The sequence below is a fragment of the Patagioenas fasciata genome, chromosome 8 (assembly GCF_037038585.1).
Source record: "Patagioenas fasciata isolate bPatFas1 chromosome 8, bPatFas1.hap1, whole genome shotgun sequence".
Lineage (NCBI taxonomy): Eukaryota > Metazoa > Chordata > Aves > Columbiformes > Columbidae > Patagioenas > Patagioenas fasciata.
In genome coordinates, this window is record NC_092527.1 from 13,750,377 (window position 1) to 13,762,756 (window position 12,380).

Consider the following 12,380-nt stretch of genomic DNA (forward strand, 5'->3'; position numbering starts at 1 on the left):
CTCTCTTTTGGAAAGGAGCAATAATTGGATAAAATTAGATATATCAAGCAGAAGACCCAATAGTGCTTAAAATACAGTCTTAAATTATGCAGAAGCCTTCCATTTGCAACTGACAAACAGCCTGTGATTTAATAATTAATTACCTGGTGTATCTGTCAATTACAGATTAGTCCACTTATTTCCTAGCCATCTTTTTGGTTTTTGTTGTTTGTTTGTTTTCCGAAGAGCAACATTTAAAGGTGTTGCAGTGGAGTGGTTTTATTACCTGAATTAGCTCAGTTTCTTAAAAGTTTTACACACTAGATAGTTTTCAGGAAATTTTTAAGCATTTCCCTTACCTACCTTTCTCTTATCAAACTAGATAGTTCTGTGTAACTTTTGGTTTGGGAACTCTGCTTTCTACTACTTCTTGCAGCTCCCTCCTCTTTTTTTTTTTTTTCCCTTCCCCTGACAGTCTCAAATCTGTTCCAGAATGTTCAGATCTTTTTAGAGACATCTTGGTTCCTCCACCAATCACCTGCAGAAGGCTTATTTTGCAGAGCAATGACAGGAGAGGTTACTTACATAAGTGTTTAAAGGGAATACCAGAATGGTTTAATCAGACAAACAAATAGAATGCAAATGAGGTCTGCTTCGCAGCAAAAAAAGCCACCTACACTGCTTTGAAAACTTGTTTTTTCACAATGAAAAGATGCAGTCTGTTAAGCTGTTGGTACCAAATAGATATCCCTGGTACAATCATGATTCAAAGTCATGAGTGAGTTTCTGAAATCTTAACTATGTTATTTCATATTTATACTGTAAAGCTCTGTATTATTTGATCTCCCTTATTCTTATGCACAATATTCCTTTCTCTGAAGACAGAGCCACATTTACCTTAATTTTATGTCCTATGATGATGAGAGGAATTTGTCATAACCCCATTTGCAGAAGCAGCATAATAATTGCAAAGAAGGCTGCTCTGTCAGTGTTATGAAAAACACACAATAAACAACCAAAAAAACCTTCTGCCTGTAGAAATAAACTAATTTCATAAACTTATACTAATTTCACTGTGATAAGTAGTTTTGGTATTTCTTTCCTTATTCCACCCAAGGTAAGTACAGAAAGATGCCAACATATTTCCGTAGGTATTTTCATGACACTTTGCAACCTGCACTGTATGGTGTTTATTTTTTTTATAAGTAATTCAGTCATACCCAGAGGCTGTCAGTCAAGGGTTTGTGGCACTTGCACTGTATATGACACAATCAGAAATGAAAAAAACAGTTGTTTCCCAAAGAATACATTGTCTCAAATGATAATCTCTTAAAGTATACTCAGTATGCCCGAAGGCTGTATGATTCTTATGGGGCTTTTGAGAGCATATGATGAGCAGGAGTGAATCTGCAATGGCTTGATTCCCAGAAATGCGGAGGAATTACCTCTTCACACAGCTGGCTGCATTGCCTGCAGTAGAAGTGTCAGAAAGCAGTGTTAACTGTTTTGAAGTGTTTCCCAGTGAGGCCCAGTTTTTTGTTGGGAGCATTGCTTTGGGATGGAATTGGATTTTGCATCCTGCCTTAGAGGGGAAAAGCAGGCATGCAGAAATGAATGAAGCCTCTTTTGGGGGGAGCTGGAGTAGGAATGCCTGCTGGTTGTGGTATTTTTTAATTGGAACACAGTGTAATACATGACTTTTGATGATAATACTCTTAAAGTATATTTTTTCTTTAGTATCTTTCACATAAATATGTGTCAAAACAGATCAGATATTCCCATTAATAAGCATTTTGCAGCCATAAGTGAGTTGAGCTGTGAATTTAGCCATAATTGCAGTCTTACCGTGGAGGAAGAAGAAAGCTGTACTGATGTTCTTAAGATATTGTTGGGGTGGGTGGAGTGGGGGAGGGAAGATAACTGTGAAGAAAAGACCCTTCTTGGAAAGGGCACACCACTCTAAACGTGGATGCCATACACTTACCTATGGACTGGTTTTGATCTGCAGCTGCAGTGAGTTGGGATTAGACTTTCTATGTGCAAGATGAGACCTAAACCCCAGACACTTCCACTTCAAGTGTCTTAAAATTGCTTTTAATACCAGATGTACTATGGCCCTTTTCCCTACATATGCATTGTATGCCTCTATACAGGCAGATAGAGTTTACATGTGGACATGCTCATTATACTCTAACTACCCCCAAGCAGCAGGAAGGCCATAGAGAACGAAAAGTTTCATCCTTTTTTGTGGAGGCTCTGTGCTCTTCTGTCATGCTACAAGTCATACCATGAGAGAGTTGCCTCTGAGCTCTTGAGGAAGATGATGGTGACAACAGGTGGTGACAGCAGAATTGTTTGTCCCATTTAGAGTCTTATGCCTGCATGTTTCCAAGCACTCTCCCAAAAGGGGAAGCTAGTATTGTGCCAGTATGAAGCTAGCCCACATCTAAAGTGGGCACCTTGGATTTAGGAACTAGAGCTGTGACTTAGCTGTCTTGTTGACCTGTGCTCTAATCAGACAGCCCTGTGCAATTCCCACTCAGCTTACACTTACCCACCTGAGAAACAGGGGAGAAAACCTGAAGGTCTTTGAAGCCTACTGACAAAAGCATGATACAAGATTGTGGCATTGCTTAATGCTTCTTTTCATGAGAATGCTGTTAAAACAGCAGACAAGGAAGGGAATTACTCAGAGCTGTTTAGAACAACCATTCAGTTTTAAAGGACTCTTCAAAATGCTGTCTGAGTCATTGCATATTCTTCCCTTCAGATAGGTCCAGGTGATCAGCTCACTGCTGCATATTCAATAGCATATGACACAGGAGTCACAGTCAGTCATCTGGGTGACAGGTGAAGATGTGTCCCCCTGAAATGGATTTTTCTGCTTATTTGTTATTTAGACAAAAATAAGTGCCTGACTTTGGTAATGGGGTGGGGACAGGAAAAGAGGAAATGAAAACAAGTGGCAAAGAGTTGAGGTCAGTCTGCAGCTTTCACACTCCTTTAACAATAGTATTAGAAAATAATCTGGGAGGATTTTAAAAATATTTTTGCAGTCCCTACCCTGCAGACCATTCTACCTTCTAGAACAAATTCTGTCATGAGATGTCATGGGCAGGTAGCAGAGATAGGAAGACAGTATTGACAGACTTATAGTAAAAGCTGAGCATCTGTCAGTCTTACTGAAAAGAATGAGACTTGCAGGTTGTTGGCAATGCTAAGAGCTTTCACTAGTGGCATGATCACATGCATAAATCTAGTCTTTCCAAATTGGCGTGGGCAGCAAACCATGGGCTGTCTGGAAGCAAGCAGAATTCATTAATTTTGTAGACCTAATCCTCTCTAAGAAGGCTTTTAGGCATAGTTAATTATCTAAGTGCTGTGTTGCCATGTTACCCAAGATGGTGCAATTGTACATGGATGGATGCAATAGCAGAGCCTCTTCATGTATTTGTGAATGTTTAGTGCTGAGCAGCAAGTTTTTCTAGTGAGGCAGACTGGTTTGCAAGTGATGCGATGAGCTGAAAAGTATGCAAAAATTATAATTATCTGAGATGGCAGAAATATTACCCAGAACCGTGCAGTAACTCATGACTGGTACATTCATTCTGTGATAATCCATACAGTTTTATATTTCCTAATAGAAGGTTTTCTAATGTTTCCTGGGTTCCAAACCAAAAGCCAGATCCTGAAGCTGAAATAAATAGTGTTTAAACAAAACAAAAGTGTTAGAGAATTATTTTGGCTTTATTCTATTAAGTAAGGAAGAAGTTGAAATCTGGTGATGACATGAGTGCATTGAGGGGAAATGGCAAACACTAATAGAAAAAAAAATGAAATTAGCTGATCTGTAGAGTTATTCTGATACAAGCAGCCTGAAACAGCTCTTTGAAGGGGAAAAAAACCCCAACCTATTCTAACATTTCACAGTCCATGTCTCTGAAGGAGCAGGAAGATTTTTCTCACATTTGTTGGGCTCTTTCATATTACCAGCCTCTTTTCCTGGTTGCTTCCTGTCTCTCCTCCACTCCCTAGCATACCTATGTCAATCTCTTGCTGTGACTGTGCTTCCCCCAAAACTCAAATGGCACTAAGTCAACTTCTGAGAGGGAGAGCGAGCCATTTAGTGTAATGACTGTCTTAGGTCTAGATAAGCTGTACCGGTTTCTCATGCATGGCTGGTTTCACATCCTCCAGTCTTCTACAGTTTAACTCAGCATATTTCCTTGTGAAGGGGAAACAAAATACTTATAGGTCAGCTTTTAAGAATACTCTGAAACTTTCCTATTTGTTGTTGATAAAACAGCTGCTCTGTGGGTGTCAACATTTCTCTGGGATAATCAGCTTAATTTGTAGATCAGTTCTTGAGCAACGGAGTCACCCCATCTGAAGTTACAGCATTCTGAATTTTATTACATGCAGCCATTTGTTATATGTATGGATGTGTCAGTATCATGAGGAAATGCTTGTTACTTTAGATGGTGTCTTTGCTTTCAAACGAATTTGCAAGCCAATTCTGATATCTTCACAGCCAGAGTTATCAGAAATTATTGCATTTCTGTGAGTCTGAACCCTACAAGTAACTTCTAAACGTCCTGATTTGGTATTGGTTATTTGAGATGTTCCAGTAGTCAGTATCTACACTATAAATCACAGTTCAGTATGTGGGGCGTTTGTATTATATCGTTGCATCTCTTGTCCAACACAAGTGCCATGTGTATGTTGGATGATGAGGGAGGGAGCAAATTCTCTAGTTGTATTGCTTTTAAATTATATTTATTGGGCGAGAGAAGGACATGGGTTCTGGGGCTTAAGGATCAGAACACCCCTGGATACTGGGGACTCGATTCAAGTCTCTTCTTTGAATAAAGCAGAAAACGTTTAAACTTGGCTGTGCAAGTGGTCGAAGATTAGTTATTCTGAGGTAGGCAACATTCCTTGTCTTGATCAAAAATACCGTTTCAGATCTGACGGGTAATCCTGCTGGATGTTTCACCAAAGCTGCAAGTACTTTAAGAGGAGGTTTGATTTCAACAAATACCTGATTTTTGTAATATGAAACAGTTGCAGCACAAGATGTACTATTTTGTCCTTTCTGGTCAATCATGATACAAGCAGCTTTTGTTTTCTTTCCTTGCAGAAAATATTCTGAGAAGTCCATGCAGCTTGTTGTTATATCTTTATCTCAGGATTTTAGGGGAAAGAATCCTTTTATTATTCTTTTTATTTAAATCTTAGTATCATAATGCAAAGTGATTTGAATGCAGGTACTGTACTCAACCAAATAACTTTCATGAAGGATATGGAGCTAACTACAGCTCTTGGTCAAATTATTTCTCCTTTAAATCAAGTGCATGCTTAGAACTGAAAGGCAACCCCTGTTCTCTGTGTGATTAAAGTAATCACTAAATACCAAGCTCGCTGCTGAAGGCCAGAGGTATATATGGAGTGTTATGTACTCTGCACAGTATCTGTGTGGACATTATGCACAGCTCTATTTAAGGCTGTGTTTCTCAATTCTGTCCATGTTTTAAGTGTCAGGGGAAAAAAATAGCACTGTTAGAATGTAAGACAGATTAATATGAATAATGGACTGGAATAGCTGAGATACTGGCTTAGTTGATGCTGCATCATCGAACCTGCTGCTCTCACTATTCTGACACACAATACACAACCAATGGGTTTAACACTTTTTCTTTATTTCACCTGCTAAACACAGTGTTTCTTTTAGGGGGTGTGATTGTATCTGGATCATCAATGTTCGTGACATTATCCATAAGAAGTGCCCTGTGTATGAAATCCCTGGGCTGAGTGACATCTATGCAATTACCAACTCAGTTATATATACTGTCAGTATTTCTTGGTGATAGTTTTACTAGTCACACCACAAAAACCACTCCATAGTGACTTTGTGACTTTCTTTCCTGCAAAAGGTGGGAGGACATAACCCTCCCCTTGAGCAGGAGGCGTAGTGTTAACTGTTAGAAACTGAGAAGTTCACGAGTGGGGGTAACCATAGTTATTGTCTCTTTATGGAGGAGGAGAAGGTTTATTTAAGTAAGGAAATAGGTCCACAACTCAAATGAGTTATGTTTTGTTTTGTTTTATTTTTCTGGCTTTAACAATGTTCCCTGGCAACATTCTGATCTGACAAACTGCTCAGCCTTTGACCTAGAGTTTATTTAGTTGAGAATATAGTTGATGTAGTATTATTGGATGTCCTTAGATTTACTTAAGTATTATTTAAGTTAATAATTTTGCAGATCTTTTGGAACGAGTAAACACAGCAGGAGGTAACCCTTAAATTATGAATTTAAAGCTGCTGAACTGTTAGTGCTGTATAATTAGAATGCACAATAAGCTTTTTTCAGGTAGAACCTCTTATTAGTGGCTGCTGTGTGAACTCAGTAAATGGCTGTCTTCATAATGCACCAGATAACCCTGTCATTAGCTCAGTTCTGAATACATTATTGCAAGATGTTCTCCAGCAAGTGGACCACAATGACGGAAATTAGCTCTGCAAATACATTGAGAATAACTTTCTGAACTAGCAGCAGCAGTGGTCATCTGGTTGCTCTTGTTGTCTAATTAGTGGCATAAAGACAATGTTATTTTATAACTCTGTAAAATGTAGGTGCTAAAAAAAAAAAAACCACGACCTTCAGTACCACTCTGAAAGTATTAAAATGGTGTACAAAATGCAGTGTGTTTTTTTTTTAATAATCTAGCATTTTTAGTGGACTGGAGTTAGCTGAAAACACAGTTTGATATAACTGATTTGTGTTTAGAAGTTTCTGCACATAAGTACCTGAGATGCCACCATTTTAATGCACAATATGGCATTAAATAGTGTCCAGTATAATAATAAAAATACTGCTTTTCTTTTTTCACTGGGTTTTGTTGTAGGAAGAGGTCGATGCTCAATGTCCAGGTAAGTTATTAATCCCCATTGAAAGATCACGAGGAGGGAGGTAAATTTTTGCTGAACATGGTAAAAATCTATACTTGCAAGTTTTGAGTAGGGAAATTAATTTAAAAGAGTCTCTGGCAATGTCAGCTATGGTATGCCTTGAAATTAGTAATGCTAATTGAAAAAGTATGGTTTATACAGCATATTAAAGGGCTGTCTCTTTTGTACTGGTCTAATTAAAACCTTAATAAAAAGTCACCTGAAAGCAAATTCTCAGAATAGGCTTTTTATTACAATTGTCTAAATTTTAAAAAATCCTAATTTGATGAAAGTATGTTATGATACTCAATAAATGACACTTCCTAAAAAATTTAATTCTTGCCAGTACGGAGTGAGGACAATGATGTTAATAAGCGTGCTGCCACATTGTGTTAACCCATAATTTACATGATATCATGGATTTAAAAGCAAACAGGTATCACCAGTCAAAATGTGCTGCATAGATGAGGGGAAAAAAATTATATATTTTATGTAGCTGCTATCATAACTTAGGGGCCTAAGTGAAATAAAAACTTGATCATAGGAGCCATCAGCCTGAAGCTGGCCCTGAAGCTTAGTTCAGCCCTACTGTTCTGTATCATTTGGGAACAGTCCTAAAAACTTTCATTTTCAGGTCCATGAAGAGTATTTTTTTTCTCCCCCAAATGTGAAGTTGTTTCTGTGCTGTTCTGAGAGATTTCAGGAACAAGAGCACCCAGCTCTTAATTGTAGGGGGAATAAAGGATGTTTTTTTCCACCCACTTACTCTGAGTGTAAGAAATCTGTGGGTTTGGGAATTAGGTACCGTGAAAATAATTAGTTTTGAGCTTGCAAATGGATACAGATGACATCTTCAACATGCTTCATACCGTGTGACTCCTCCTTTTGTTAGCAGTGGCTAGCAGCCATTTTTCCAGAAAGTCAATGAGATCTTGCTCTTCTTTTAGGGAGATGTAATGAGTCAAATGTCTTAAAGGCGTGCAAATCCCCTGGCAAGGGTAGGGTTACTTTCTGTACTTCCCACATGCGTAGCTGGTGTTGTGATCATCTGTGCCACAGGTGTTCAGTGCCTGGACATGGTGCATAAATAGGTTTTAACCTTTCTCCAAAATCCTTCCAAATACACTTGATTTGTATCAATGGCAGCTGAGGATTAGGAGGAACTCAGCCTTTCATATGCTCACACCATATCCCTTCCTTTCCCTTGCTCAGGTCAAAATTTCAGCTGGTGGTCTGTTTTGGCTCCCTCACTTGGTTAGCCATACTTGTTAATACATGTAAACCCTTCTTCTCATTAAAAGTAACAGTCTTAAGGGCACACACTTACTTTAAACAATTTATGGGTCTTCAGTTTAAAGCCAGCATTAGTGACAATTAGTCTTTGGCATGAAGAAAAATAACTGTAAGGTACTGTAGCCCTTATTATACCTGGTTAGGGTGCCATCCACACTCTTCAGAAGCCTCTGTGGGATTTTCATGCTATATTTAAAGCATCCTGTAAGTTAGGAAGCTATTTTGAATTGGAATGAATGCTACACTTACCTCAAGCTTCTGGAATGAGCTATGGTATCCTAAACTCCAAAAATACTACCTGTAACCCCAGATTCTGATATGTAGTGCCAAATCAGAATGCTCTGGTATTAGGGTGAATTTGGGCTGCCTCTTCTTGATCCTGGGGGTCACTGCAACCATCCTGTTCTATTTGAGAATGTCAGCATTCTCTCCTTACCTAGTCATAGCTGGTTCAAAAATGGCCAAGGGCAGTTGGTGCTATAGCAGGTGTTTAAAAAAGCAATAGGCAGCTGAAACAAGATGTTCTTTTTCATCCATTGGTTAAGATTAACAACACTAGGAAGTAAATGGAGAGTCTTTCTGCTAATTTTCTGGCAGGAGTTGCAAAATAAAAATACTCTTCTGACCTGCTGTCAAAATTACTTTCCTGTTTAGAAGATTCTTATCTCACTTGTTTGCTTAAATCACCTAACAAATTATTCCAGATTAAATAATTTTGCCAGCTGTATGGGGTGGGATGGATGAGGATGTCTCTATTTCGTTTCTGCTTTGCTTTCTTGATGATGTGAAGTGGTCAAAGGTCTGTAAGTGTCACAGCTTGTTTGAACAATAACAAAACAAACCTGTTTGAACAGTTTAATTGCCTGCTGCTTGGAAGTGCTGCTTTTCAGTGTAATATTTCTAAAATTAAAGTATGTGCTGTGTTGACATATAGTTGTCAGTAGTTCAGGATGAGTGCATGGAGTTGTGGGTAGTAGGCCATTGGAGGCAAGACTCTGATGGAAAGAGTGAACAGATTATTAGGGTGCCAGAATTGTTTGGTTCCATCCCTGAGGCACAGCAGAACTACCCTCTCTTCTGAGGGAGAAACTTTCCCACACTTGAGAACCATATGCCTTAGTTGTAGCAGTTGGCTGCAAGGACAAATACTGATATTGCTGTGGTCTGTGGTCATATGGGAGACCTCTAACCTTGGCCATTGGCATTCATCCTTGTTCTATGTGGGCTGGTACTCTGCTGTGTCTTCCTTCCATATGCCTGGGATGCTGATGGGGGCTCCCTCCCCTGCCTGCCTTTCTGTGCTCTACCCTGAATATTCTCCCTCCCGGAGTCTGTCAGCCTTTCTTTGCTCCTGGCTTTCAAAGATGTTCAGATTAATATGTTGTGAGTGGAGGAGTAAATAGATGGAGGTTGCATTTGGAAAGTGAAAGTTACAGACCCTTCCAGAAAGTGTTATAATTTATTTTAGAACAGTGAAGGCAAAGAGAAAGATTATCCAGGGTGGAAGGGTGCAGGAAGGAGTTGGCTAAACAGGGCACCTTATGGAGGTTCACAGCTGCTCTGTATGTAGCTGTGAGGTTTCCTCTTAATCTGATTACATGTGTTTCTGTATTAAATAGTCATCTTTACACTATCTTGGAGAACCCAAGCTGCAACTAAGAGCAGTATAATTTTTGTGTTGAGAATGTAGTTTATCTTCACTGAGAATTCCTGGAAGATACTTTTATCCCTTTATAACCACACATCCCATGGCCCACAAAATGATGGTTTTGTCCTGTTCCTCAGCAACTCCCTTTTCTGCTTTTCTGGGCTGAAGTGTCTACTGAGCTTTGCTTCCTCACCCTACAAAATGTTATTTTAGACTGTAATCTCCAACATTTTCTCTGAAGAAAATATGCCAACCATAGCTAGCAGGACACATTAATCATCTTTAAAAAAGAAAAATACAAGCAGATAGTGGTTGTGAACATTTGTTAGTTCTCCATGGCAAAACACAGCAATATGTGCATCTTGTCAAAGCCTATGTCGTGTCTTCTGAGAGTAACATCATTTACTTTATTGAATTTCTAGAAAATATTCTTTAGGTGACCTAAAGAAATAGGCAAGTAAGCAAAAGAGTTAAAAACCAAACAACCAAAAAAAAAAAAAAAAAAATTACCCCACACCTGTTCTGCAGAGTAACAGGAACAACAAGATTTTGTGGTAAATGTCTCCTGTGAAGATGTGCATGTGTATCCTAAATGCCAATGGAAATACCCCAATGAGACATCAGAAAGGTCTGCATTTTCAACTAACTCACACAGATCTAGTATTTTTATACAATATGATAACATGTTTCTAGCTTTGGGAGTCGGAGGTGAATAAAGTGGGGGAAAAAAACAAAGCAGAATAAACCTCCTGTAAGCTCTAGAGAACTTGTGAATTAGTTCAGTTTTAATTTCAGATCAGTTTCATCTAGATGTAAGTCTAATTCCTTTCCTAGTAAGAATCTAAAGAGGTGTAAGGATTGACAATTTACATGAACAAGGTTGCTTGCTGTCTGGAAGAATAAGAAGTGAAGAACCATTGGTTTTTCCCAGTGCATGTAACTTGTTATAGAGGTTATCCCAGCTTGCAGGAATGTTCCTGGCAACGACAACAAAAAAAGTGATCATCACTTCAACAATATTGAAGACATATTTGCAGAATGATTGACAATATGAGGAGGTGGTATATCATTTCTTTGCATATCAAGGGACTAGTAGCGAATGAAACCAAAACTAGAACTTAGCTGCTTTATTTATCCCTTGAACAGGTGCAATACAAGCAGCTGCAATGAGATCTTTTATACATTCCACCCACGATTCCGTGGAGTTCATGTGTCCTAAAGACAACCTGGAAAGGAGACAGGACACTCTTGTACAGTATTGTAGTTTGTAAGTACAGTGTGAGATGCTGATCCTTGTCATGAGGAAGAAAGTCAAAGCTAGATCTGAGTTTCATGACATTTGATAATATGGATAGATGTCTTTTTCTCTTGCCACTCTGAGTCTTTAGCTCAATTACGTAATTTGGTCTGTAACCTTTTTTGTTTTATTAAAACTATTTGTAGGTCAGGAGACAGCACAAAAGAGTAGTTTTAAGTTAACACAATAATTTGCCTTATAAACTGGACATTTGAGTGATATCTGAGGAAAGCATTGCTAAGAGGATTTATAAGCAGGATTGATTTATTTATTCTGTCTATATTAAGACTTGATCCTCCTCCACTGGTTTTGCAGAAGTGGTTTGAATCCTGATATTAAATGCATCTCCAAGCTTAGAAGGCCAAGCAAGAGCTCTTGCCATGTAGTTGATTGTTAAAGCTCTTTGTTCAGTGTGTAGATAAAAGGTTTAGGAAGAAACTCTCCTTGTTGGCATTTAATATTAGGACATTCACAGTGGATGTTCTGGCCTGGATGACAGAAGTCCTTAGGTTTAATCTTCCCCTAAAGTATCTGCTCTTGACTGCTGTCTGAGAGTAGTGGCTATCTAGCCCATGCATCCACACTAGGGTGAGACTGTCTTGGGGTATGCTAATACTGTAAAGAGAGGTGTGTAGAAAACACTCTCTAAATTATATTTTTCCATTGCATAGAACCAAATTTTACAATAACAAAATATGGATCAGGAACAAGCAAGAAAGCCCCCAAATTGCCAAAGTCTTGCTGAAATAAAATAAACTAAAAAAAAAAAAAAAAAAAGCGGGTGCATGCCATCTTCCAAAGCTGTTCATATCCTCTCACCATTGCCACAATTACATTGATGTGATACTCAGTAAAAATTTCTTTTCTCAGTGTGTCATAAAGAGAAAAGCATTTTTCTGACTCAGTTCTAATACCTTACAAGAGGTGATGGTAACCACCTTGAAGAAGTGAAGTTGAAACATCCACTTGTTTCTTAATATTTATTTGAATATTTTCATTTGAATTTATTTACATTAAAAAAAAAGAAAATGAAATATGAAATGAAGTAAAAGCATGTTTGTTTAGAAAAATACAAAATCTGAGAACAGATAAAGGTGGTGGTGACTTGCAAAGTGCTTGGTACATTTTTAGTTGAGCTTAGTTTTACATTATAGTTGCTATGCAAGAAGTGTTCTCCTCATTTTTCTTTCCTGAATGTATACTACCCATGACCT

The 12,380-nt window shown here is 38.3% G+C and overlaps 1 protein-coding gene across 15 annotated transcripts in view; it reads left to right on the forward strand.

Moving 5' to 3' along the window:
* Window positions 1-12,380, forward strand: part of LDB3 (LIM domain binding 3) — a 126,986-nt gene that overhangs the window by 7,162 nt on the left and 107,444 nt on the right. The window lies entirely within an intron of this gene.